The sequence below is a fragment of the Ambystoma mexicanum genome, chromosome 5p, assembly GCF_040938575.1.
Source record: "Ambystoma mexicanum isolate Mex_15411 chromosome 5p, UKY_AmexF1_1, whole genome shotgun sequence".
In the NCBI taxonomy this organism is placed as follows: Eukaryota; Metazoa; Chordata; class Amphibia; order Caudata; family Ambystomatidae; genus Ambystoma; species Ambystoma mexicanum.
Genome location: NC_090930.1, coordinates 689,497,998 through 689,524,505, shown reverse-complemented (window position 1 = coordinate 689,524,505; position 26,508 = coordinate 689,497,998).

Here is a 26,508-nt window from a genome sequence, read left to right as displayed (position 1 = left end):
ATGTTATCTTTTGTCTCAAAATCTAACAGAGACCCAAGAAAGGTATAGACCGCTCTTGGAAAAGCTGTCAAGAGAAAGTTCTCGACATCGCTGGACCATTAGCAAAAATTATGGACCAAGCCGAACGAGCAAAGGACACGGGAGAAGAAGTGGACCCAGGAGTCCTGGCAAACTGGGCACAAAAGGCTGGATGCCTTTTAGGCAATGCTAATTGCGCAATTTCGTCTGAACGCAGGAGAGGGCTTCTGCTCAAGATCGACCACAAATTGGGAGATCTATCGTCATATGAAGCAGGCAAGGCGGCGCAGGGACTTCTGTTCGGAGAAACCTTTGGTAAAGAAATGGGGAGATTTGTGGGAACCCATACCTCCCTAGAGAAGGCCCAAGCGTCCATGAAGAAAATCTTCCCCGGGAGAGTTTTTGGCGGGACCGGTTGGTCCAGAGGCCGAGCGACCAGTCGCTATCAAGCATTCAGAAGGCCTCAAGGAAATAGAAATAACTACTGGGAGAACAGACAGCTAGACAGATTCTTCCCACCAAGAGGTTGCTCCCTTAGAGGAAGGCGAGGTAGAGGACAAGGGAGAAGACACAACTTCCCCACAATTGAGAGTTTTTACACACCCACCGGTTGTGGGGAGGACAGCAGTATTCTGGGTATTTCCAGCGACGCCTGGGTTCTGCAGACAGCGAAAGGCATGCGCATAGAGTTTATAGAGACTCCCGCTCAATGTAAATCACCCCGTCCTGTAGTCACAATACAAATAGAGAAGGGACTATTACACGCAGAACTACAGAAGTTAGCAGAGAAGCAGACGAAAGAGCCATGCGAAACACACCCAAAATTTATGAGCAACATGTTTTTGGTCCACCGAAAGGACAAAGTAAGGCCAGTAATAAACCTAAAGAATATGAACAGATGGGTAGTCTACAACCATTTCAAAATGGAAGGGACCCATAAGCCCAGAGACACACTCAGGCAAGATGACTGGCTAGCGAGGATAGACCTGAAAGATGTATACCTAATGATACCAGTTCAAAGAGATTTTCGCCCCTTCCTAGCGTTCGACTGGGACAGGCAATTATGGCAATTTGCCACGATGCCGTTTGACCTAGCATCAGCGCCATGGGCATTTATGAAGATCATGAAACCAGTAGCAGCAGCGATCAGGGAGAAAGGGATACGTATGATTATATATCTAGACAATATACTTCTGATGGCCAGCTGCAGAGAGACACTTCTCTACTAGTCCTGACATCCCTGGGATTCCTAGTGAATCAGGAGAAGTCAGAGATGAAACCACAAGGAGGTTAGAATTCCTAGGGTTTATCATAGATACCAGGACAGCAACCCTAGAACTCCCAAACAGAAAGATAAGAGACATAAAGAAAGAAATAAAAACATGTCTCAGCATATCACTCCGCACAATAGCACGAGTAGTAGGCTTGCTAGCAGCCTCGATACAAGCAATATCCCCAGGGCCGTTACACTACCGAGCTCTGCAAAAGTTGAAAATAAGACACCTAAAACAGGGTCTGCAGTATCACCAGTTAGTACACATCGACCAGGAATCCAGAACGGAGTTGGAGTGGTGGCTGGCAAACATGGAAGCATTGAACAGGAGAGCCATTTTCGGCGACCGGCCAGACCTCATAATAGAATCGGACGCCGGCAGAGCAGGTAGGGGAGCCCGATGCGGAGATCTACAGACAGGAGGGAGGTGGAGCTCGGAAGAACTCCAACTGCACATCAACTGTCTAGAACTACTAGCCGGATCCTTTGCGATCAAGGCTTTTACGAAAGGAAAAGTGAATTCCTGTATTCTGTTGAAAATGGACATTTCAGCAGTCAAGTACATCAATCACTTAGGAGGGACGAGATCCAAGTTTTTGGCAGAGATAGCCAAGGATTTTGGCACTCCTGTCTGGAATCGGGGATCTCAGTAGTAGCGCAGGAAACCGCACAAAGGAGTAGCGACAGCCACTATAGCACGATTGGTCAGAGACACCATGTGCCTAGCGGGCATTGACATGGCTAAGTTTGGAGCGCATTCAGTCAGGGGAGCGATGGCCTCAAACGTGCTAGGGCAAGGTGCAGCTTTGCAAGACATCATGAAAGCGGCAGATTGGGCTAGCGATACAACGTTCAGGATGTTTTATTTTAGACCAATCAACACAATAGTGGAAGCAGTAGTAAGAAGCTTTGAACAAGCTTAATGCTCGCCTCTGTCTTGACATAGAATGAAGATTCCCCCTGCTAATAGCGCAGGGAGCTCTTGATTCTATTAAAGACAAGGAGGTGAGCATTAAATTCCCGACCCAGATACACAGGAAATGGAAATAGATAATGAAGTAAATGATGTATGTATTGCAAGTAACCATGATGATCATTTCCTCCCAGAATAGGGTGTGTTTTCCCAGCCCTAACATATCTCTATTGTTATTTCTGACATTAGGAGAAGAGCAAAAGAACGGCTGAATTTCATCCAAGAAGGACTGGGTTAATCGGAACGAGTTTGCAAGTTCTGAAACAAGAGATCAATTCCGCTTAAAGAAGGAAGTGCAAAGTTTAGTGGGCCCATTGGCAATTTGAAGTTACAGAAGATTGCAGTTCGAAGCAGTCAAAGAAGAGGAGGAACACAGGAACAGGAAGTACTAGGTCACAGAGACAAGAGACTGAGACCACAAGGAATGATGGGACTTGAAGTTTATTGAAAAAAAAATATGTTATTTGGATAAAATATTATTTATTTTTTGAAACTGCTGGAAAGTAGATTAAAGAGAAGATGAATCTTAATGCTCGCCTCCTTGTCTTTAATAGAATCAAGAGCTCCCTGCTCTATTAGCAGGGGGAATCTTCATTGGGCCTCATTACAAGCTAGGCGGATCGGGCTAAATGCAGCATTTTTACCGTATACCGGCGCATTACTGCACCACCCAACTGAACGGTTTTGCATGAAAGTTGGAAGATTCACCTCCAACAATGAGCTGGTAAATCCGCCAGCTTTCAATTCAATCTCAGCGGAATTACAGTGGTAGAATTACCGAAGGACCAAGTGGCAGTAACGGTAATACAGTGTGGTGGGGTGGATTTACCACCCAGATGTAACCGTACCCGTAACAAGGCTCATTGCATGGTCACTCCCCACTGTACACATAGGTCAGTGTTGACAAATTACACTGTTCAGTGCACTTGTTTGCTGAGTGGCTTTTTCAATTGCTAATAAGAACAGGATGCAAGAAAAGAAAGTGAAGAAACTGCTGCTTTGTGACCATTTCGCGATCAAAATCCAACTCCTCGCAGAGTGCAGCTTTAAAATGTTTCCTCCAAACAGATTATATATGGGATACAGTACCCTACCGTACGTTATAAGGATGTTGCAAGTCACCAAGGAGTTATGTGACCAAGTAGAGGAATGAGGCTGAAGGCTGAGTTCCTTTATAAGGATCACAGAACTCTGAGGTGATGTCATGTTCTCAGTAGAGGTCAGTTCTGACATCACAAATAGCCTGTAAGAAGAACATTATTTCCAGGCTTTTATATGGATATTGCATGCTGCCATGTATAATACAGCACTTCAGACCTAATGTGTGTGTATTTCCCAGCAGACGAAACAGAGTTCTTGATAATAGACAATTTGCCTCTCAAATGACTAGACACAGACAGAAGATATTCATCGGGAAAGGAGAGACAAGGAGCCTCCAGAATTAATGCACACATCTCCCAGCAGACTAAACTGTAGCAGTCCCCAGGGGAGGACGAGATCTTCATGGGAAATCATTAATTAGACTTTCCGAGGTAGAAGGATTATTCTTTCTCCAAGTGGTAAAACGAGTCACCACGGATGGCATGTAATTGGATCCTGCTAGGTCTCTGTATGTGTACATGCCAGAGCAGCTTGATGTTATGATCTGTGACGAAGCCTGGAATGCTTCAATGGAGGTGTTACAATGCAAATCAGAAATAGCCCAAGCAGTGTTTACTATCCATTTGAGTCCAGCCAAAGTAGCTCTAACATCTGGACAAAAAGGGCTTGCACAGATCACTTACAGGTGAGAGAAGAAACCTGGACTTTGTGGAAAAACCTTTAAACTAAAGTCTGCTTATTTGTGTTTCATAATAACTCGTGCCTCACATTACAATGGCAATACATTTGGAGACAAATACATCCCTTGTCGAATACAGAAGCTCAGCTGTACTTTTTGAGGGCTGTTCTTCACATCAGTACATTTCTCATTCTCTGTGACTAGCAATGGTAGAGGCAGCTTTTGCTGCCAGGTTAAGTAAGGATGTTGTATACTGAGTGGGCAATATTAAAAACTCATCGGCAGTTGGATATTTTTGTTTGGGATATGCGTTCATATTGTCCTCTAATTAGAGAAAATGGCCGGGCATAGCAAGGGATCCTAAACCTTCAGAGAGGAGATTGGGTTGAAATAGTGCCTTTCACAGTATTTTTCAGAATCATTGGGTAAACAGCCATGCAATTTGCAATTGGTTCTGTAGGGTAGGGATGCAGGAAAAAAAACAATATTTGAAGGCCAGGTCACCAACAGTAAAAAAAGGAGCATGTTACAGCATTTCCATGATGCTTGAGTCAACAATATATGGTAGCATTGCCACTGTAAAGCACAAGTTCATGATGCATATGTCCATAATATATGCCAAAATACCTCTGCTATGAACATTCATGGCAAACCTTTACACAATATATGCCAGGCATGGACCTGTAAACACCTTTCCATGCTGCCTGTAAATTATATACCAGTATTGCCTCTGTAAAACACTTTCATGGTGGTAAACACAATAAATGTCACCATGCCATCCACTGCTTAGCACGTGGATAGTGCCAGAGTGGCCAGTGTCCCTCAACTGCTAAACACATATAGCTGCAATTATCTCTATTAGATTCAGCCATAATGGGTCTGTAATTCAGATGAAGGCAGCAACATTCTACCAGATCCCATGCTTTATTCCATCTACAGTTCCCTTAATGCCTGTGATGACATTGATCTTCTGCTGGATACCACAGATATTTCCATTGTGCCAATGCTGTGAATGTGTAGAGGTTCCTTCAACAACCTTTGATTACCACCATGACCCGGACATCTTGTTGCACATCACAAAAACATTCCCTGCCCTTCCATGGGAGATGCAAACACTGTCCTAATTGGTGTTGCTGTATACTCTTGTTAAGCAGAAGGTATCACACTTGCTTCGATAAAGTTTGCTCTAGGATCCTGCCTATAGGTCCCACTGCAGGATTTCACTCATTTCCACTTTTGCCCCAAAATTAATGAACTCTCTACCCTATCCTTTATTGCTCCCCTCTAGCTCTGTTTAAAAAACATCTTAAATGTTATTTATTATAGACTGCTGTTTCCTAAATTATGTTATTACTCATTTGCCCTGTGAGCTATCTCTTTGGATCATGCTTGTTTGCCAGTTGTTCAATATTATTCTACCGTTAATTTTGCTTTGTTCAGTGCTTTGGATAAAAGCTCTATTCAATCATTGTTAAAATAATACAAATTATATGTAGGATTCATTTATTAGTAATGCACAATACTGCGACAGCCAAAACATGTTTTGGGCTCTCACTAACTCTTTTTCAATGTTTCCTTAAATAGATAGCTTGACCATATCTAATCAGTGGTCTTTAGCTGAAATCATCCGGGTTCTTCTTAACTTGTCATAAACTGATTACGTGTGAGTCTTACAAAAGATACCACTTTTTCATGTTCTTATTATTGCAGGTTGAGCTTATTAATTTATTTAGTATTGGTGGATTAAAATGATGGCTTTTCAGCTTCATGATAAGAATATTGAACAGCCTTTCAACCTTATGTTCGTGTTCGCACATACCTAGAACAATCTAGATTTTCTCATTACCCACTTTCCATATAAAATTCTATAAGAATCTACCCACAGTTTATTCTTCCAAATCATGATCAAAGTTAAGTACTAACCATGAATTCCACTGCTCCACCCCAGGACATGCCTAACAAAAACAGTAGAATCAGAGCAGAACAATAGGCGAAAGTCAATAATGGAACCCACCTTTGCAACTCCTTCATATCAGCCGCCAGAAACCCTGGAGGAAAATCAGTGCCACACCATTAAAGACCACAAACACGCTCTATATCACCCCTGAGCCAAGATACTTTTAACAGGCTTATGTAGCTCTGTAGATCCAGTAGATCCCGTAGATGTAGCAAAATGTCAATACCTTATCCCAACAGGTCAGGTCATAGACACTCCACCAAACAACAGATTGGACACAAGGTCACATCCACAGACCCCACACATCACAAGACATCTGGCTGCAGTGATAACCACTCCCAAGGCTGTCCCCAAGAAGACCCTACTCAGCCTTAAAAAAAGAAAGCTTTAACCAAGAGACTAGGTAAAGCGACCAAAAGTAACAACGGACAGCACGCCTACCTTGCAGTTATCACAAGACCTAGAAGGAAATGATTAGAACCAGAGGTCTGACATTCTCCACTGCCTTCCGGGAGGAGCAAATAGACCTACTCTTCCACTGTAAGTCCTGGCTCTCTGACAATCAATCACTAGTCATTTACAAAAGCGCCCTGCCATACTATAAGATCAAATGTGAAAATCGTGCAAATAGGAGTTGAAGAGGGATAGCACTAGTCCACAGAGATGTGTTCAGACTTTCAATTCCTACCATCAAAAGCATCCCAGGCTCTAACCTCGCTAACCCTTATCTGCTCAAGTTAAAAACGTCATCAATATGATTCCTTCTGATCTACAGACCACCATCCCTGCAGATTAACCTTTGCTGATAAATCTGAAGATGCAGTTCAAACCTATCTGTTGATCTGCAATAGTTTACAATTCTCAAAGATTACAACATCTCGATCGAACAAGAGGTTAATCCTACCATCAAGTCACTTACAGCAAGCCTTTCCAATATGTGCATATGTTCATAGATTTTGTTGCAGCCTTTGATTGTTTCAACAAATAGTTGCTTTGGCTAAAACTAAGAAAGTGGGGAATCCCGAATGGTCTGCTACACATGATCAAGGAACTGTATAGTGGTCCCTCGGTTAGGCTGAGACTGGACATTATGGGAAGCTTTACCTCAGAAATCACTAAATGTAGCGGTTTAAAACAGGGATGTGTTCTGGCTCCCATGCTGTTCAACCTGTACCTCGTTGATTTACCATCGGCTTTAAGCAAGGTGAAAAGCTTTGCCCTTAATATTGGAACTGCGCATCTACAATTGTAGGCCTATGCTGATGATGTCTTGATTTTGGATCAAAGCATTGTTGGCCTCCAAAGATCTCTAAAAGCTGTAGAGACATATTTCTAAACCGATAATCCCACAATCAACACTAACAAAATGAAAATCATGTGCGTTGAGAAGTCTAAAGAATCCACCAGATGGTGGGAAATTGGTGGCTACAGCATAAAGGTAGTCTTTAAATATCTGGGATTACTGGTCAGGTCGACTCAGCGAAAAAGTAAAAATGCTTTTGCTTTAATGCCCTCTATCAAGAATTACATCTCTAGCACAGCTGGGTTTAGGATGAAAGGTTTGATATTAATGTATACTACGAGTATAGTTCCCAGAATTCTGGTATAGGGTTAGATACTGTTATCTCCCATTCCTTGGACTGGTTGAGAATTCTAGAAAGAAAACTGTGGCAAACAGTGTTACGGCTACCCCAATGCATACTGATCGAGTGTATTCGATTAGAGATGGGCATTATGCCCCTGGAAGCATTATTCGAAGCGGAAGAGCTATCCTTTATATGAAGGCAATTAAAAGTCCTGTCTGCCCACTACTCAACATTTTTCGGAAAGAGAGCTATTATACAAGGTACTTGTAAAGTGGTAGATGAGTTTGTAGACATCAATGTAGCCTTTTTCAGATGTATTCAATGGTTTCCCAATTTTTAAAAAGACTTAGGGCCCTTGGTTCAATCCCTAAAAGAAAATGTGGGATCAGAGAGTAAATTGCGAATATGTCATAAAGAAAAAATCTCTAGTTAATCACAATGGCCCTCATTACGAGTTCGGCCGGTAGCCATGCCACTATTGGCGGCATGGCTGCTGCCGAAATCGCATCCGTGTCTGGGTCCTCGGAATGAGGACTTACCGGGCCATTCCTATTTCGGATGGCCCGGTAATTCCTCCCTCAAGGACCCGGACACGGTCATTCCCCATTCCCATTTCAGCCCTCATAGGACTGAATGGGAATGGGAGAGGGAGCAAACAACGGGCCATAACGAGATAGCCCGTTGTTTGCTCCCTCTTCCCCTCGCGGGACCCGGTAAGCACGCCTGGTTTTCCCAGGTGTGATTAACGTGTCCCGCGAGGGGACCTCGTAATGTGACAGAACAGGTTGAACGGCGCCGTCACCTTTTACGGCGCCGTTTAACCCGTTCCGCCAGGGTCGTAATGAGGCCCAATGATTTTACAATAGGGCCCATGAAAACAAAGAATTACATCCTTAAATTTCCTTCACCAAAGTATCAGAGAACTTTCATGCTCATCAGGATGAATCAATTGCCAATATTAATGATTCCTGGTTCTAGATTGAACATTCAGAAAGAAAGGAGGTACTGTTAACGCTGTAAAAATAGTAAGATTATGTGGCTATTGAATCTCTGTGAACAGCCCACTTAGGTCCCATTATGCATGAGAATATCACACTCAAGTCTACAGAATTTGGGGACAGATGACGGATGGGCAGCCAAACTTCGGTGACACTTGCCTTGATACGATTGTGGCATGAAATTGAAAATCAGCTAAATATTAAGCAATGATTTTTAGAATTTGAAGATATGTATTTCAACTACAATGACTATTGTGTGAGTAAGGAACTTTAGGAGATTAAAGGTTTATGTTAAAGAATTAATTGATTTTATTGTTTCTGTTTGATATATATTTTAATTAAGCAATTATCCCAGAGCAGGGGGGCCATTACCAATTCAGGTAACGCCCAGGGTCCCATAGTTACAGGTCTGTGCGAAGCTGGGTAAGACTGGGGTACTAAAAGCATTTTTTAGCATTTTAGAACAGAAAAAAATGTAAAAAATTGCACTGCCGGGGAAGCGGGCATTGAAATTAAGCGAAAAGAAGTAAACTAAATGGTAGCCATGGAAAGGGAGAAGGGACTACATGTAGTCCCTTCTCCCTTTCCATGGCGGTCATTCAAAAAATAGGAAAAAAGTAAACAAAAAATGTCTGCCATGCAAAGGAGAGAAGGGACTATGTGTAGTCCCTTCTTCCTTTCCATGACGGCCTGTCACAGATCAGGAGCGGATGCGCTAGGGACACCAGTGTTCCCAGCACTTGCGCTCCCGAAATGGACAGAAAAGAAGGGAAGTGGGGATGAGAGGGTGGGGAGGGAATTCTGTGGATGGGGGAGGAGGGAGGGAAAGACTTAACTGATTCCCCAACGAGGGGAGATGGCGGCCACCAGCCCTGAGGAGGCTCAGGACAGCAAGATTACCATCTGGTAATGCACACGTTCCGAGCCTCCCCATTGGCTGAGAGGCCAATACACCACCCCCACCGGGTACTTATTTCCTTTGGATTCTTGTAATATATTGCTGTTTGCTTAATAGCAATGTGAAAGGTTACCTTGTTTAACTGCAACACACTATAATAATAATTTAAAAGTTTAATAGTTTGCATTTTTGACTAAAAGAAATTAGCAAAGTCATCAGGAGTAAGTGTAGAAATAGTTGCTGGGTCAGAAAGAGAAGCGGGAAATATTTGATTGAGATTAGAAAAAAGAAGTTTAGGAGAATTATACCTGCATTGAATGAGTGTTTGAAACTAATTTGCTGTAGCTTTTTTGAGAGAAAAGGAGTATAAATGAAGAAGCTCAGAAAAAGATTAGTAGTTAGATGTGGTTCTATTTTTCAGCCATTGACACTCAGCTTTCTGAAGTTGGATCCTTAATAGTTCAATAGAGTCTGAAAACCAGGGACGTGGGGGCTTACCTTTAGTTTTAAATGCAGGTAAAATAATAATAAAATAATAATAATAATAATAATAATAATAATAATAATAATAATAATAATAATGGCACACAGAATCTAATGATGATACATAAGCTGAGTAAAATTACTACAATATGGTGGAGAGTGACCATTAGAGGATGCGGATGAAGATGGCTGCCTAATCACATCACGAAAGCTCTGCCGCAGTCTGGGTGAGGAAAAGCAATACGCTTTTGTGTATCATCCGTTCCTGACTGCACAAGCATGTGCTGTCAGAGTCCCTTCCCCAAAGTCACGCTCTCCACCCAGGTCAGCGAGTCCTGATACGAGGAGATGAGGAGGCCACAGAGTGTTGGAATGAGGCCTGAAGGACCAGGGTTGGGAAGAGTTATCACAGTGATGATGGAGACCTTGGAGGTAGCCAGCATTGGGTTGGGGGTTGGTCCTGATGCTTGCAGAACCCTAGCATTTCCCAAGCTTTTCTAGGAGTTGCCAAGACTGGCCTCTCTATGGGGTAAAGGGCTTACCAGCTTGCTTGGGTTGAGCAGTGGTGTTGGACCACAGATCACCTTACACTTCCCCACACTCTGTGGATCACTGGTAGGGGCCAGTATTGAATGACATGTTGCAAGCGCAGGCCCAACAAATTGGGGGAGAGCTGGGAGCCATCCTGACTGACATTCACACTGTCCTGGCAGAGATAAAGCTTTCAGGGAGAAGGTACACACCACCATGTCAGTCATAATGGAGAGGGTGGAGAAGATGGAGGATGGGGTGGACGCCCTGGAACTCTTGATGGAAATCCTTGAAGTAGAGATGGACATGAGATTGAAAGAACTTGAAAGAAGGGGAGGGATATGCGCAGAAATTTGGATGATGTCAATAATAGAGAATTGAGGAATAACATACCCCTATTGGGCCTCCCTCAGAAAGACAGGGAAATACCCACGGATCTCGAGTGACAAGTAAATGATTTAGTCAATGGATTGCTTGGCATGGAAGATTCCAGGATCATTGTATTTGACAGGATTCATCCAGTGTGGACTCTGGGTCGGGGCCCAGATAAGTTGTGACCAAGTGACACTTTTTCCATGATAAGGAAGCTATTCTAAGCAAAAGGTGCAGATCCTAGTCTCATTCGAAATGGGAAGGGGCCTCAATCAAGTTATTTCAAAAGCTTTCTGCATGTACCCTGGATCAGATGTGACAATGTAGGCCACTGATATCTCGGCTTCAGACGGAGGGGATTAGGTAAAGATGGAGGTTCACCTTTGAACTGTCCTTTGAGATCAAGCGAGAAAGCTACGAAGTCAAGGAAGTGAACCCCTCCGTGAACTACAAGGTACTAAGAATCCCAGCAGGTCAGAAGGACAAATGCAGAGGACGGAGAGGTTTAGGAATGCCTTTGCACAGCCGGGGGCACAGAAAAAGGTTTCTGGAGAGAGCAAGTTCAGGAAAATGAATATCTCTCCCCCGAATACTGCATCATAGCCTTCTTTCGCTCGGTGGGCTTGTTGACAGCATTCAGCTTAATGTCTGTTACCTAGTAATCAGGGTGTGATTTGGCAAAGTGGTGTGGATGCATTGGGTGTGTTCTTAAGGTGGGTAGCAGTCCACACTTCTAGTGGCCCATGGATATCTGGCGTCTTGTGGGTTGCAATATTACCTATGTGGTCTATGACATTTGTATGTTTGTTTTGGTTTTTATGTTTGGGACATATGGGTGTGGGTAGGGATTGGGCAGGGAATATGACGAAGGGGTTTATCCTTCTAGGTATGTTAACTGAAGTGGGTTCTTGGGTAGGCTGCAAGGTTGTAAGGCTGGTGCCAGTAAGCACACAGGACGGTTGTGATGGGTGACATTAGTGTGGGAACGCTGAATATAAAGGGGCTCAATTTCATCACACAAGCGCTCCTTGCTGCTGAGGGATTTTAGGCAACACTGTTTAGGGGCTTTGTTTATTCAGGAGATGCACTTTCAGAAAGGAGACAAGTCCAGATTGGGAGGCAAGACGGTTGGTTGGTCAGTCTTTCTGGGCATCGGAAAGAGTATGGAAGAAAGCAGGGGATGGCCATTATCTTGGTGAAATCTCTGGTATTGAAAGACACATAAATGAAAAGGGCATTTGATGGGAGCTGGCCATGGCAAAAATTTAGGGCTGGCAGGATACTATCAGAGATTTATACCAAACTATTCCTCCATAGCTGCTAGACTAACCGATAAGTTCAAGAACACACAACCCCAGAAATTGGTGTGGGACTCTCCAGACCAAAGTAGTTTTGATGGCCTAAAGACATGAGTTTCTTTGGTTGCTGTATATGCACCTAATGTTGGTCAGCTGTCTTATATTAGGCAGGTCTTTATTGTCATTGAGCAATGGGCAAAAGGATTGATGATAGTCGGGGGGACATCAATATGATCCAGGACCCCAAGTTGGATTGGAAATCATGGAGGGCTTGTGATCAAAGGGAGTTTTGTAGGGATAATGGGGAGTTACACAATCTTATTAAAGATCACTTTTAGGTGGATGTTTGGAGGTCTCAAAATGTTCTGCAGGGGAAACACCTTCTTCCCTCCACCGCAAAATACGCTTACTAGAATATATCATCTCTTCCTGTCAAGAGAGCACTGGGAATCCATTGGGGATGGTGGCAGTGGAGATGATAGCATGGTCAATAAACACGGGAGTCCAGAACCTGGAGGCCTATGGTAACATTGAAATGATATACTCCACCAGGGATATGGTGTTTAGGGTGTTCATGGAAAGGGAAATTGGGTTCTTTATTTAGATGAATGACACAGAGACATGTTTCGGAAGCAGCAAAATGCTACTTTTAGGTGCCTCCTTATTGCTGAAGGAGCCAGGAAAAAACCGGAAAGAGGCTTGATAGGGAATGGAAGACATTGCCCAATTGAAAGCCAGTTTAAAGGCATAGCAGGCATTGGTGGAAACAATGCTGCACATTTATTGGAGAAAAGAGGCAGGAACTGCATTCTTTACTCCTGGGGGAAGTCGGCAGAACAATGAATTTCATGAAGCAAAGATACTACAAGATGGTGGTATAGATTGAGATCCATACTGGTACATAGGCTTCGAGCTGCTAGGAAAGAAAGGCGCATTGAGCAGATAAGGAATGAGGCAGGAAACAAGGTTCAGGGCCCAGAGGGGATTCTCTGAATATTTGCAGAGGTTTATGAGGCCCTCTACAGTAGCGAGGAGGATGCCTCGGAATCCGAAATTGAGGGATATCTGAGGGATGTCCCTCTTCCTTCTCTCTCTTCTAAAGATTGGGAGCCGTAGAAGCTGATATCTCCTTGGCCGCGGTGAAGAGGGCCATTCTGCATATGAAGGCAGGGAAGGCCCCAGGCGAAGACGGTTTCACGTCTGGTTTTAATCAATTGTGGATCTTTTGGCTCCCTTTTGTTCAAGGTATTGAATAATATTAGAGCATGGGGATAAGTCGGAGAAATATATCCCTCTGCAGGAAACAGAGGAAATGCGTCTCCTACCTGACTTAGAGTGTTCCCAGAGAAACAACCCAGTATTAACAGAGGCCTTTTCTACAGTCATCCGAGAGGCAGAAGGGAGAAATTGGGTTGGTCCTTTCTTTCTTTTTTAATAAAGGACTGCTTTATATGGGGAGAACTTACCCCAGAGGGAAAATACTGGTCACAACTGGTAATCCTTACAAGCCATGGAAGAGTAGTTCTGGAGTTGGCTCACTCCCACTTGACATTCAGACATCAAGGAGTCAAGTAATACTGAAATTCTATTGGACTGGGGTATTTGCCAACAAGAAAAATGACACCAGCCAGACAACCATGAAACACCTCATTCCTTTCCTTTCCTTTGCCGAGTACGATTTACAAAGGAAATATTGACATATCAAGGTACCACCTTTATGTCCTGCCTCATGTCTGAGGTAAAGGAAAACTTCCATATAAAGTCTTTCAGGACCTCAGTCTATCACCCTGATGGTCTGGTCGAGCATTTAAACCAGACACTTAAAAGGATCGTAAAGAAGCTTGTAGAAGCAGATGGTAAGAACTGCGACACCATGATCTCATGGGACCATTTTGGCATGAGAAAAACACCTCAGACCTCTTGGGGATTTTCCCCCTTTGAGGAATTGTACAGAAAAGAGCTATAGGATCTCGACATGCTTAGAGAAACATGGGAGGAGAGGGAGGAGTCCATTTTACCCATTTCCCAGATAGCATAACATTTAAACAGCATATGGCCAAAGTCTGAGAGATTGTCAGAAAACATCTTGGGCAATTTCAGAAGTATTGGAAGACACACCATGATAAGAAAGCCATATCCCGCTCATTTTCAGTAGGACAACTGGTCTTGGTACTATTACCAACAACGGGCAACGAAATGCTGTCCAAATGGCTTGGCCCATATCAAATCCTGGAAAGAAAAGGCCCTTCTGATTACTTCATTTCCCAAGCCGGTAGGAAGCAGAAAACACAACTATATCTTGTTAACCTATTGAAAGAGTAGAAGGTAGATCCCAGTGAAGACTCTACCATGACTATAGCCACAATACTCATGGAGTTAAGGCATGAAAATACTTTGATCTCCCTTGACCTGTCCACATCTCAAAAGGTGGATATCAAAGATGTGTTATCCCAATACCTGGATGTCTTTGTAGATCAGCCAGGAAGAGTTGAAAACTTCTTTCACAAAATAAGAACACCACAAGGACAAATTGTAAATCTTAGGCCCTACAGGATCCCTGAGTCAAGAAAATAAATAATAGAAAACATGACCAGGCAGACATTACAGAAGCCTCAGAAAGCCCCTGGTCTTTGCCAATAGTCTTAATTGCAAAACCTGATCAATTGTGGAGATTTTGCATTGACTTCCAGAAGCTGAATTCAATCTCACAATTTCACAACTATCCAATGTCCTGGATAGAAGATTTGATTGATAAGCTGGGTAGTGCCAAATGTATTTCCACAATTGTACTCATTAAGGGCTATTGGCAAGTCCCCCTCAATCCCTTGGATGGAGAGAAACCTACTTTCTCAATCCCTCAGGGGTTATTTCAGTTTAAGGTGTTACCCTTTGGGTTACATGGGGCCCAAGGATTTTTCCAAAGCCTAATGCATAATGTTTAATGACCCATTTCCCTTCTTTGTGGCACCTACCCTAACAATATAGTAATCTACAGTGAAACCTGGGTAGATCATGTATTTCATCTGTACGAAATCATCAGAGCGTTATGAAAGGTAAGACTAACCGCCAATACCAAAAAATGCCACCTAGCCCCATCGCCTGTCAAGGACTTGTGTTTTTGTTGTTGTGAGAAAGGGCTTGCTGCAGCCTCAAAATGAAAAGATTCTGGCACTGCCACAAACAGCTCCACCCAAAACCAAGAGAGAGATTTGCAAAATTTTAGGGCTGGCAGGATACTATCAGAGATTTATACCAAACTATTCCTCCATAGCTGCTAGACTAACCGATAAGTTCAAGAACACACAACCCCAGAAATTGGTGTGGGACTCTCCAGACCAAAGAAGTTTTGATGGCCTAAAGACATGAGTTTCTTTGGTTGCTGTATATGCACCTAATGTTGGTCAGCTGTCTTATATTAGGCAGGTCTTTATTGTCATTGAGCAATGGGCAAAAGGATTGATGATAGTCGGGGGGACATCAATATGATCCAGGACCCCAAGTTGGATTGGAAATCATGGAGGGCTTGTGATCAAAGGGAGTTTTGTAGGGATAATGGGGAGTTACACAATCTTATTAAAGATCACTTTTAGGTGGATGTTTGGATGTCTCAAAATGTTCTGCAGGGGAAACACCTTCTTCCATCCACCACAAAATACGCTTACTAGAATAGATCATCTCTTCCTGTCAAGAGAGCACTGGGAATCCATTGGGGATGGTGGCAGTGGAGATGATAGCATGGTCAATAAACACGGGAGTCCAGAACCTGGAGGCCTATGGTAACATTGAAATGATATACTCCACCAGGGATATGGTGTTTCGGGTGTTCATGGAAAGGGAAATTGGGTTCTTTATTTAGATGAATGACACAGGGAAAATTTTGCAGAGACATGTTTGGGAAGCAGCAAAATGCTACTTTTAGGTGCCTCCTTATTGCTGAAGGAGCCAGGAAAAAACTGGAAAGAGGCTTGATAGGGAATGGAAGACATTGCCCAATTGAAAGCCAGTTTAAAGGCATAGCAGGCATTGGTGGAAACAATGCTGCACATTTATTGGAGAAAAGAGGCAGGAACTGCATTCTTTACTCCTGGGGGAAGTCGGCAGAACAATGAATTTCATGAAGTAAAGATACTACAAGATGGTGGTATAGATTGAGATCCATACTGGTACATAGGCTTCGAGCTGCTAGGAAAGAAAGGCGCATTGAGCAGATAAGGAATGAGGCAGGAAACAAGGTTCAGGGCCCAGAGGGGATTCTCTGAATATTTGCAGAGGTTTATGAGGCCCTCTACAGTAGCGAGGAGGATGCCTCGGAATCCTCCATAGCTGCTAGACTAACCGATAAGTTCAAGAACACACAACCCCAGAAATTGGTGTGGGAGTCTCCAGACCAAAGTAGTTTTGATAGCCTAAAGATTTCTTGTGCAATGAACCAGTTCTAAAATTTCAGGATTTCAGCCGAGAGTTTATATTACAGACTCATGCATCTAGTACGGGCCTTGGACCAGCATTATCACAGGAATATGATGTCATAGAGCAGCCCGTACTCTACACCAGTAGAATACTCTTTCAGAGGGAGCAGAATTAGGCCACTGTAGAGTTGGAGCCCCTAGACTTCAAATGGGCAGTAACCCATCTGAAATATTACCTCACCGTAAAAAGGTTTAGGGCCGTCACAGACCACTCTCCCCTCACGTGGATGAGCTTAAGAAAAGACACTAATTCTCAAATTATGAGGTGGTTCCTAGACCTTCAGATATTCTGTTTCACTGTGGAGCACCAGAAGGGGCAAGAGCAAGGAATTTTGGATTTCCTCAGCCGACTTCCCTTCTCTGAACAAGGGGAAGCCAGCAAACCAAGTGATAGGGTATGTGATGAATCACAGGATTCAGTCACTACCGCCCAGGGGGAGCCTTTCCCTGTGAGGAAAGGAGGTTGAGCCGACTACGTGGGATCTCACTGGAAAAGAGACTCCCCACTCTGAAAAGGAACTCCCTAATTCAATCACCTACAACCCACCACTAACAGCTCCTACCAGAACAAGACAAGGGGAACAAGCTACTGTTTGCTTTTGTGGTGTACAAACATTAAGCCAACTTGAGAAACAATATGTATGCAATACAGAGAAGAAGAAAATTGTGCGAGTAATAAAAATAATACTTGGTAATAGAGAAGAAGGACTTTGACATTCAGCCAGGGAAGACCTAGCAACTCGTCATAAATCAAGGAGGAGGAGTCGTGTGGGGGTGAGAAACCAGGGATTCTCAAATCCGCTGTGTGAGGAAAGCTCAGAGAGACCAGGACACGCAGCTACTGAGCTTGGAAGGAAGTTGGCATGCAAGAGCAGCTTAGGGAAAGAAGGCTCAGGCTAGGTGGTGGCATGACCTAGAGTCGGTGAACTTTTGAGTCCAACAACGATGCCGAGACCACAGACCACAGACCCCTTTGCAGCACAGAGCGGGTATAGCGCGAGAGAGATAGAGAAATCGAGAACCAAGAAGCCAACGTGATGAACAGTGGAAAGGATGCCATCATGAATGCAGGCCCTGTGAAGCTAACCCCAAGAGAAAGAGGTAACAGGGAAGGCGAGAGACCAGGGAGGGATACCAAATATAACAAATGGAAGAAGTATACTTGTCCCAGTGAGGACCTGAAGTTAAGATTACCAAAGAAGAGTGGGAACTTATGTAACATCACTCATACTCGTCTCGGTAAAGACGGAATAATGGAGAAAGCTAAAAATCATTATTTGAACTCTGATACTCATACCAATAAGGAAAGAACAGTAGAGAACAACACAAATCATTACTGTTACATTCATACTTGTCCCTAAGACCAAAGATGTGGAGAGCAGTGAGAATCATTACTAGGACATTCATACTCATCCCTGAAAGACTAAAGAATTAGAGATAAGTGAGAATTGATATTGGAACCCTCAAACTCCTTGTTCCAGTAACTATCAAGTGGCGGAGGAAAGGGAACATTCTTTTGGGAATATTTCTATCTGGACCAGCCAGGGAACGGACTAGACACTGCATAGAGAAAAAGTGGCAAGTGTAAAAAACAAGGAATGAGAGATGAATAACGTCATCAGAAGGAGGTACCAAGATGTCAAATACACGATCGTGGAACTGAAGAGCCCCATTTCAGAACTGCTCAAAGGAGTTGCCCAGAACTGCCTACGAATACCTTACTAAAGTGACTGTGCTGAAAAGCAGACCACAGGAGAAGGGAGTCACAGGAGTCATTCTTCTGTGCCTTAGTTGTTTTTAATTGTGGTAGGGACGGAATAGATTAGTTATGGATGGAGGACAGGTCTTCATTTTGGACTCACTGCCGACTGATCAGCACCCTAGTTGGTTTGTTTTAGGTAGGGAAACCCTGTAGTTTAGAGACATTTAGGAGTTAGCACCTTTTCATTTGATAAATAAGGTTTTTAAATGGAAGCCTCTGTCCTTTTTCTGACCCACCATCATACCCAGGGATTTGAATGAGTTGTTTGGTCCAAATTCTTTGCCCCTCTGGGCCAAAATCAGATGTGGTCTAAAGAGGTGCAGTAAGATGTAACTATCTTGGAAAGCAAGGTTAATTTGTATCAAGATGACTCTCCTCCCCAAGTTTTTATTCTCATTCCAGACGGTGCCCAGTTTAGTGCCCAATGCCTTTCTCCAGATAGCCACTCGAGCTCCTTTGCATTTTCTCTCAAAGGGGGTGCTTATCCTTCCTAGGGAGAGGGGTTTGACTTTCTGTCTTGCCACTGTACTACAGAACGGCGTGGCTTTGAGTGATGGTGGACCACCTTAACCCATTGATGTCCAAGCAATGGGTACAATTTTAAAATGTACCAAAGGTGGTTAGAGGCTGGGTTGGAGAAGGCACAGTAGATGTGGGAAGGAGGACATTTTATTCCTGTTGGGAACTTGTGTAGTACCTACAGATTGGTAACCTTTCTGTATTTTGATACATACAACTGAAGGGTGCGTTCCTCGATCCTAGTTGGAGAGATAACCTCAGTAGTGAGTTGACAGCCTTTGAAAATATTCTTCTGAGGAGGAAACGAAAGGCATGGTGTCCAGCATTTAAAGGGAGTTTTTCTTGGCTGAATCACTGTGCGAGGCAAAAGCCAGTGCCGGTAAGGGAAAGGACCTTCACATGGACGTTTGGTATTAGCCAATTTGATCATTTATAATCGATCGAATGGTACATTTGACCAAATTCAGCCAGTACCATTCAATTGATTTAAAAAAATACTGAACATGTGGAGTGGGGTTGCAGGGGTGTCCCTTCCTTCCCCATGAGAATGTCATCCCTGCAGCAACTTTTCCTTCAGAAAAGCATGCAAAACCTTGCTATTTAGAAGAAAAGGCAAAGCCAAAGAAAACTCATAACCTAAGGAGGAGCTCATAGTCCAGCATTCACCCTCTTGCAAAACATGATCTAGGTACTCCAGTAATCCACTTTTGGAAATGCCAATTGTTGAGAGATCAAGTGGAGGACCAATTTTAGTTATCAGTGATTGAAATGCTACTCTCAAGGAACCTTCACCAGTCATTAAACTCACATTGCAACGGTATAACTACAACCAATCCCAAAATAGAAAATGAACAATATCATCGGAATGACACATGGAGAGAATTGTATTTGTTAACACTGGGCTGTCCTTTTTAATTTGGGCTATTGGGTGTTGCATGTGACACCTATAATAGCCCAAACTATTGCATGCATATACTGATTCATGTGTATATTGTCATGGCCAGTGGGCAACGACCACTAGTTTCATCATCTAAAGGGTCCAGACGGACACAGTCCTGGCGCCTTTGGCGCCAGGCTCATGAGAAAGTGTGCTCTGCACACTTTATTTCTGGTGCATGTGTTGCAAGCGCTTCGTGTTAGTCTGCTTATAGTAGCGTAACGCTCACTGCCGCCTGAAGCGCTCTTACCTGATTCCAGCAATAGCATTGGTTGAAGAGTAGCTTACCTGACTCCACCAACATCATCTCCAGTGCGTATTTTGCCTGATTCCAGCAATACCATCGCCTGAAGCCCATGTTACCTGATTCCGGCAATACTATCGCCTGAAGCGCATCTTACCTGATTCCAGCCATACCATTGCCTGAAGCGCATCTTACCTGACTCCCGCAATCCCATCGCCTGTAGCGCATCTTATCTGATTCCAGCAGTCACTGCAGTCGGAGCGCATCCTCACCTGTTCCGGGGTCTAAGCTATGCGGGAGCTCATCTCGTCCAGCATCCTCGCAGATCCATCCATTCACCAACTGCCGGCAGGTCTTCGGATAGCTGCCTCTCGTCAGAAGTCACCAGGCCATCCCTGCAGGAGAAAAGGACAAACAAGGTTAGAAACAACATAAAGACTTTTACGCTAAGGTTGCGCGCAACACCTTCCTTGCGCTTGACCTTAGAATCAATCTTACCATCTACTTGGGACATCATAAACCCCTCTGGCCCCCATTTGGACTCGCTTCCAACACTGTGATTCCACTGGGCCCTTCACCACCTTTTGGGGAGAAGGAAAGACATTACAAGGGTTGCAGACAATAATCACGAAAAAAGACATTGCTAAAGGATACGGACAATAATCATTGTTGAGAAACACTTACCTTTGAAGTGGATCAGCCACAGCCGGTCTGGGCTACCACGCATATGGACCAGTGAAGAAAATAGGTCCCATTAAAGGTGCCCCTGCAGTTGAGAAGCAGGATGGAGAGCTCATCCTGAAAAATAAACAGATGAGACTATATGGGTAAACGCATGCTCACCTCATTCTGGGAAGAAGGGTTCGAGGGAAATCACAGTCCAACCACAGCATTTTCACGGCCTCTCGTATTCTCTCAGGGGCAGTGTAAGCAACCAGCACAGTCCACACTACAGGAGCAGTCGAAGAAGTTTGATCCAAGGGAGCCAAGTCCAGGGAAGGCTGCAACCTTGCCCCAACGTCCCCGCAGAGACCAGGTGAGCTTAACAGAAAGCGAGGCCTATCTGAATTTCTGCCTGGGCATTATGGACACCTCGGAAACTGACCAGTTGGCCCAATTGCTGCGGGAACTGCGGGCCAAAGTACATGCCTCCAGGCAAGAAACCAATGCCTTAAGAAGGGACCTTATTGTAGCCCAAGAACAAACTGATGACTTGGCAAGGTGGATGCTTCAGACCCACTCAGGGCAGGTTCAATTACCTGCAATTGCACAGACTCCTATGCTGCAGCCATCACCACCAGTTCAAGTGGTGATCCCAGGGGTGGTGCCCGAACATTTTACCGGCGATCCTAACAAGTATACCATATTCATGAACCAATGTCGCCTTCACTTTTTGTGCCATCCTGGAGCTTTTCCTAATGATAGCGCAAGAGTCGCCTTTGTACTTTCATACTTGGGAGGCAGCGCAGCGGACTGGTCGATACCATTACTAAACCCGGATGATCCTCTACTCTGAAACTTTGGAGAATTCCACCAGGAATTGGAGAAATTGTTTGCTAGACACACCCAAGGACAAGTCCTGGATAATTAACTATTGTCCCTCAGGCAGGGAAACCATGATCTGCTGACTTATATTGCTACCTTTAATCGTCTCGTAGCACAGACAAATTGGACAGAAGAGAAGAGGACCACACTATTTTATTGGGGATTGTGTGGTGAACTAAAGGATGGTCAATCCTCCTGAATGCTGTGCAGAGTACATCAATCTGACGGTACAGCTGGACCACAGGTTGCAGGACTGAAAAATTGATCGCACAAGAACTGAAGGGAGGTCAATCTATATGCGACCCCGGGACAATCAAATCAAAGCCCACAAACCAACCGAGCCTATGCAGATCGGGCGATTACAGGCTCCTATCTCAAAGGCGGAGAGAGAAAAGAGGAGACAACAACAACTCTGTTTATACTGTGGAAGAGCAGGACATTTCCTCTGGGAATGCCCGGTGAATCCCCCCAAGACAATAGTAGGTGCAACGGATAACGGTAACAAAGAAAAAGAACAAAATCCGGAAAACTCCAACACCCGACAAGCGTAGGGGTCCACTTTTCGAGCGAAAAGAAGGAATCTGTACAGACCTCACATCTGGTCATCCCAGTACTCTTGGTCAACCACCAACAACCGTCAAAGGTACATGCCTTGGTGGCATATATTAATAGTGGAGCGGGGGGAAATTATATTGATCAAGATCTGGCTGCACGAATAGGGCTTCCCCTCCAGCAAAAGCTACAATCGGAAAACGTCACAGCAGTGGATGGTTCTCTGTTGTCATCCGGCCCAGTGACGCAACATACCGACAGTCATGCTGATGTGTCAGGATGGTCATCGGGAAGACATCTCTTTCGATCTTATCGGGGCTCCTCAGTTCCAGATGATCTTAGGAATGCCTTGGCTGGAAACCCATAGCTCCAGGATCGACTGGCGAACCCGAGTGCTGTCCTTTCCTCAAGAATAAGCCAATAGCTGCTAACACAAAAGCGTGAAGAGCCAGGAACTCAAGACGAAATCTATCCTGGGGTTCTCTGGTTCCCTACCCCCTGAATATCTGGATTGCCTGGATGTGTTCCAAAAGGAGCAAGCAAACACCCTGCCTCCACATAGACCTTACGACTGCCAAATCGATCTGGTGTCCAGAGCACAAATACCCTGCAGCCGAATTTATGCTCTAACAGAGCAAGAAAACCAGCATCTGAAGTCTTACCTGGATCAGTACCTAGCTAACGGATTCATCCACCTGTTTAAGTCACCTGCCTCCTCGGCTCGCTTTTTCGTACCAAAGAAAGAGGGCGACTTAAGAACTTGGATAGATTATAAAGCACTGAGCCAAATCACAGTAAAGAACAGATATCCCCTGCCACTCATCCCGGAAATGCTAGATCATGTGAAGAATGCTCAAATCTACACAAAACTGGACCTAAGAGGAGCCTACCACCTTGTGAGAGTTAAAAAGGGAGACGAGTGGAAGACGGCATTCTGAACCAAATATGGGCTTTTCGAGTATCAGGTCATGCCCTTTGGGTTATGTAATGCACCAGCGGCATTCCAATTCTTCATGAACGATGTGCTTCGCAAATTGTTGGACATTTGCATACTCGTTTACATTGATGACATTCTTATCTACTCAACGTCCAAGGAGGATCATGTTGGCCATGTAAGGGCAGTTCTGGAGAAGCTTCGCCAGCAACGGCTGTTTGTCAAATTGGAAAAATGCTTCTTCGATGTCACGGAAGTAGAATTTTTGGGCTTCATGCTTACCCCACGAGGAGTTCACATGGACACACACAAGGTGGATGCTATCCTTCAGTGGCCATCCCCAACAACCACAAAAGGAGTACAAAGTGTGCTCGGATTTGCCAATTTTTACCGAGGGTTTATCCCAAGGTTTTCACAAATAGTTCATCCAATCACCTCCCTACTGAGAAAAAATAAGAAATTCTTCTGGTCCCCCGAAGCAGAAAACGCCTTCCAGGAATTGAAACTTGCCTTCACCACAGCACCAGTTCTTCGGCATCCCCGACCTGACCTGCCAAATGTGGTCGAAATAGATGCCTCCAGCGTAGCCATGGGAACAGTATTATCACAAAAGGACCCGAACACGGGGCAAATACATTCCATAGCATTTTGGTCCTGTAAGTTTTCCGTGCCGGAATTAAACTATGCAATCACTGACAAGGGACTACTAGCAATCAAAGGAGACTTCAAAACCTGGAGACACTACCTTCTAGGGGCAAGACACACGGTCACAGTTATCACAGACCACCGTAATCTGCAATACTTGAAAACTGCCAAGGCCCAATCTTCGTGCCAGCTTCATTGGGCTCTCTTCTTTGCTGAATACGATTTTGTCATTACTTGGAGTACGTAATGGGAATGCAGACGCCTTGTCAAGCATGGGTGAGGACAAAGAAGCTTTCACAACATCTGAGCGAGTGGCCATTATTCCCGAAGATCGGATCCAAAACCAGATTGCTGCAACCGCCTGTTGGGAGGACTTAAAGACTGATCTCGGATGAACCAAACAGCTCAACAGGAGTCGTTGGTTAAGGGAGACCAATACTCCATCAAAGATGACCTACCCTATTTTTAAGGAATACTATATATTCAGGACAAGAAAATGCAAAACCAAATAATAGCAAACTACCACGAATCATTAGTGGAAGGACATCCAGGGATTGCCAAGACTCGGGGCAAAATTCAAAAGAGCTATTGGTGGCCAACCTGGAGAAAAGATGTTGCCCAATTTATTGCGACGTGTGGTGTCTGCGCGCAACATAAATCCCAGAAGCTAAGTCCTGCAGGGTTACTGCATCTGTTGACTGTACCACAAGCACCATGGCATACGCTGTCTATGGACTTTATCACTGATCTTCCTCCCTGCGACCGGTTAGCACGATCCTGGTCATTGTAGACTTATTCTCCAAGATGGCGCATTTTATTCCGTTGAAGGGCTTTCCCACTGTTTCTGCTCATGCCACTGTATTTTTGGAGCAAATTGTCAAGTTACATGGTTTCCCATCCGTATTGATTTCGGACAGCGGAACACAATTCATCTCAGCTTTCTGGAGGAGGTGCTGTAAGATAGCCAAAATTGACCTTCCATTATCCACGAGTCACCATCCCCAAACCGATGGTCAAACTGAACGGACCAATCAGACCCTGGAACAATACTTAAGATGTATGTTGATACAAACTGAGGAGTCCTGGAAAAGTATCCTCTGGTTAACTGAATTTGCCTACAAAAACTCTATCCACACTAGCACCGGACAAACCCCATTCTACACAATGCACGGTCGGCATCCTCAAACGTCCTCCGTTGATCCACTTGATGAAATGGAAATGCCAGCAATTACCACATTGCATAAGACCATTACACAAACCCTTACAGAGGCAGCAGAAAACCTGACCAGAGCCAAAGAACAACAGAAATGGTTTGCAGACCGACATCGAAGAGAGGCCCCGCATTACCAAGTCAGAGATACGGTATGGTTGGCATCCAAGAACATTCATTGAAAGGACCCTGAGCCTTCCGTCCCAGGTACCTTATCCCATCAAAGCCATCATTAACCCTGCTGCCATGAAATTGGATTTACCAGCCAATATGCGGATCCATCCGGTATTCCATGTTTCTCTCCTGAAACCAATGAAAACAGATACTCGAATTAAAGCACCACCCGAGCCTGATATCATAGAAGGAGAACCAGAATACGAAGTCAAAGCCATTCTGGATTCCAAGCAAGATAGTGCGATCTAAAGTGTACTACCTGATCGACTGGGAAAAGGGCTTCTAACAAGGGTCACACTCGAATGACATTTGAGGAGGGGCACACAGTGTATTAGGTGATTTTTGGTTACAATCCCTCCCTTTCCCTGCCCATTGCCTTGCTATTCCCTATGGCTAATGCCCTCCATTCCTGACTATCTCAGCCCAAAACGGAACTCTCTGAGCTCCTGTGGTGTTGGCCATTTTGTATGTCTCACGTGTGTGCTGATGTCAGACGCATGCTGCCGGCACTAAGGAACGTTTGAGAATGTTGAGTGCAGCTCTGCGCACACTGTCACGTCGTGACTGAGACACTCAGCCCTCCCTCATTGTTGTGGAGGGAAGGTCCATGTTTGGGCCATGATCAGGGGAAGTGAAGTTGGGCGAGGGAGGGGGTGGGACACGGGGAAGGGGAGTTGAGAATACGTTGGCGTGCAATAATGAAGTGTTTGGATTGCAACGGCCTTCGTATGCCTCTTTTTAATGAACAGGCCTTCTCCCGCCTGAGTGGTCCTCGAGGCGGGCATGGCCCAACTTAACACTGGTGATGAAGAGGCCCAGTAGGACTCATGCTTCGATTGACGACACGTTTGTGAGGGCACTAGAAAAGCTGCGCATCACATGCTACAGTGTCTCTGCTGGAGATGCTGCTACGTCTGAGGCAGCATATGGTGCAGTCGGGCATGGACTACGCACATCAGCACACCTCCCAACACATGTGGCTGAGAGACCACAACAAGGAGGGTGCCATTGGGCACGGACAACACGTTTCGGCGTGTCTCCTACTGCACGTGGATCATACCAGGGCAGTTGCAAGGTACAGAAGAGGAGGGACAACGAAACTCTCCCAGCGGAACTCCTGGCACATGCGGTGCGAGCGCACAAAGGGCCCGCCTCACAGCCTGCCCAACCCCAGCAAAGTAAAATAAAAAGGAATGGGGCAAACATAAATGGGCACTGGTCAGAGGGTCCCCCTAGAGCCAAGAGTAAAAGCAGGTGATACACGATGCAGGGTCAGCACGGAATGCGCACACAGATACTCTGCACCAAGCAAACAAGGTGGGAAATGGCAATCAGGCTAGAGGGCACAAA